Raw genomic sequence first — 3,344 nt, forward strand, 5'->3', positions numbered from 1 at the left:
AGCCGCGATAAACATGGGTATACATATATCTACTTGGATGTCATTTATGGTCTCTTTAGGGTATATTCCCAGTAGTGGAATTGCTGGGTCAAATGGTATATTTGCAACTTTTTGAGAAAGCGCCACAATGCTTTCCACAGTGGTTGCACCATTTTACACTCCCACCAACAGTGAATCAGGGTTCCAGTCTCTCCACAACCTCGCCAGCATTTGTTCTTTTATTTCACCCAGGACCTTCTATCATGGTCCTTTTGAGGAGTCAATAGTGGTAGCTGAGCACCATCACTCTTCTTTGCCCCTAGACAAAAAGAAACCTTAGATTGCTGAATCTCTGACAGCCACACACAAGCTGTTAAGATCCTAGTCGATATTCAACAAAGAAGGATGCAGAACATTTGTTTTGTGGTTTACACTGAGCATGTTGACTTCAATCACTGGGTATTATATAGTTGATGTCTTTGTGATTCTCTAAATGTTTTAATATTTTAATATCTCATTAAACAATAGTATTTAATTAAAACATTTATGACTTAACTTTAACAGACTAATAAATGACATAACTATGCATAATAATCTGAAGTACAAATACCCAAATAAATCAGAATAGTTAGAAAAAGGAAAACACTACAATCGACATGGAAAAAAATAAAGTTTTCTTTTTAAAAATAGAATTTGGTATTCATTGTTTTTTTTAATTTTTACAAAATAGCATTCCTTAAAATTTGCTTTAAATTGAGGTTATTTCTTTCACTGTTAACATGTATGAGACATGTGGATCCCAGGCAGAAAACAACAGGAACATATAGCTCTCCTCTATTATGCCAAACCTGTCTTTGATATTGTTGGCGTTACGCCCAGGACTTTGTGAAAAGATTAGGAAAATGTGCTTGCTTCACCAGCTCATGTACCAAAACTAGACGTTTTAGGGGCATCCTGAGTATTTCATGGCATTTGTTTAGAATGTCCAGTTCAGAATTCCATTTGCTATTCTGCTACCCAAGTGACATCCTCTGCCTCATCTTCTCGTCTTCAGTCTTAGTTGCCTAGTGTTGCTATAATAGAAACATCACAAGTGTGCAACTTTAACAAGCAGAAATTTATCCTCTCACAGCTTAGGAAACTAGAAGTTCAAACCAAGTTCTGTCTACCAGCTCTAGGGAAAGGCTCGCTCGCTCTCAGTTCTGGAGAAAACTCCTCGCTTCCTTTAAACATTGGTAGGTCCAACAATCCTTGGAGATCTTGTTGGGTCCTGGCATCAATCTTTTCCGAGGTCTAGGAGGTTTGTCAGCACAGGATTCTAGCTCCAAATAATGTGCTCCACTCCCAACTCTTCTTTCCTGGTGGTACTGAGATCCCTTTGTCCCCTTACTTCTCTCACCTTTCATCTCTTCTAAGATAAAAGATGCTAGTCCAGATGCTAGGGAATGTCCTCCTATCAGATCAGGGCTTTGGTGGGGACATCCAACCTAATTTTGCTTCACTGACATAAAACATAATCCTTCCTCATTCACTAAAGGCAGATGTTAGAATTTAGAGCATAACACAAAACAGAGGCTAATCACACAGTACTGGGAATCATGGCTGAGTCAAGTTGACATCACTTTTTTCTTTATTTTATTGTGCTATTTATGAACGACTGGGTTTTCAGTCACTCATTGTTGCACATTTCCTTTTCTCTCCCATCCTTTCCCCTCCCCCCAACTCACCTTGCAAGGCACCTCTTGCTCCAGACTGTCATGCATATAATACCTAAACATATATTCCTTTCCCTCAGTCCTTCCTCTCATCTGTTTCAGTGAAGTGTTTATTATCTATCCACTCTTTTCCTGTTCCCCCACCATGTGTCAATTCTATTCTATAATAGCAGTATTATTCACTATTTGTCCTTTTACGATTGAAATATTTCACTTAGCATAATGTCTTCCAGTCTCACCCGTGTTGTGTAGCGTTTTACAAGTTAATTGCTTTTCAGTGCTGCATAATGTTCCATTGTGTGGCTGTACACGGTTTTTCTATCCATTTGTTTTGTTGCTGGGCATTTGGGCTACTTCCATTTCTTCATTATTGTGAATAATGCAGCAATAAACATGGATGTCCATACATCTATTTGCATCACGGCTCTGGTTTCTTTAGGGTATGTTCTCAGTAGTGCAATACCTAGGTCAAATGGTATGTCAATTTCCAACTTTTTGAGAAAGCACCAAATAGTCTTCCATCAACTTGATATATATTCTGGGGACACAATTTGATTTCTGACACCAGTATACAGAGAACACCTTCCAAAGTCCAAGAGAAGCTCCACTGATTGGGCACCTGCCAGGTCAAGAACTGCAAAATGGCATCTAACTATCATTCCTATTTACACACACACACACACACACACACACACACAGTATGGTTCTTATATCCAAAGCCAAAATTACCTGTGATTCGCTTCTGGTGCTGTCAACAGAAGTCTCCATAGTTCTGTTGGGCTCTGCCTCATAGCTGCTGCTTTCAATGTCTCATTTTTCCTTGTTTTTCCTTTTAAAAAAAGAGAGAGAGAAAGTGCTTGTTGACTGTTTAATAATGATATTAATTTAATTTCTGAAGTCCAGAATAAAGGTCTTCTCCAGATGTGTTTGAAGAAGGCTAAAGGCTCAAAAATCATTATCATAATTCCTTACAGAGTGAATTAATTTAAAAACTATGAACTTCAACTCTAACATTAAAGTTTCCTCACTAGTACTTTCTTCATTAGCATCCATGGTATTAATAATATACATTGCCAAAACCTGTTATCATTCTTCAATCACTGTATTAACTTAAAACAACAGACATCCCTCTTTAACTTGATCTGTGCCACTGTTAGAACCTCAACTTGGAATATTATTGCTTTTAATTTTTGACTCATGTACTTTTAACTTGTTAGCTAAATTTGTGTCTTCTAGACTGCAACAGTTCCAAGATACATGTACGGCTAAGCACAACTGATAACAGTGCATCTAAATTCCAAAATCAATCTCCATAATAGTCTATGTGTTTCCTACTGCCAAAGGGGCCCTTTAGAGTAGTGAGAGAAGATGTTTACCCTGAAACCTACAGCGTCCCTTTTCAGCAGGAAGTAGCTAAGAGAATACGCCGTCCCCTTTTCCTTATGAATCAGGGTGAAGTCTCTCTCAGGGAGGAGTGATAGGGAATGGCAAAGGATACACTGACAAAGGAGATTAATCAGAACTGGCTTTGACAAGCACTGTGGCAATGGGACAATGAAAACAGACTTTCAAGGGAAAAAAAAAAGGGGAACCAACTTGGCGGGGGTGGGGGGAGATAGAGAAAATAGTGCAACAATGAATGAATGGAAA

Source organism: Elephantulus edwardii, unplaced genomic scaffold, assembly GCF_000299155.1.
Source record: "Elephantulus edwardii isolate Elephantulus edwardi_28Jun2011 unplaced genomic scaffold, EleEdw1.0 scaffold00133, whole genome shotgun sequence".
NCBI lineage: Eukaryota > Metazoa > Chordata > Mammalia > Macroscelidea > Macroscelididae > Elephantulus > Elephantulus edwardii.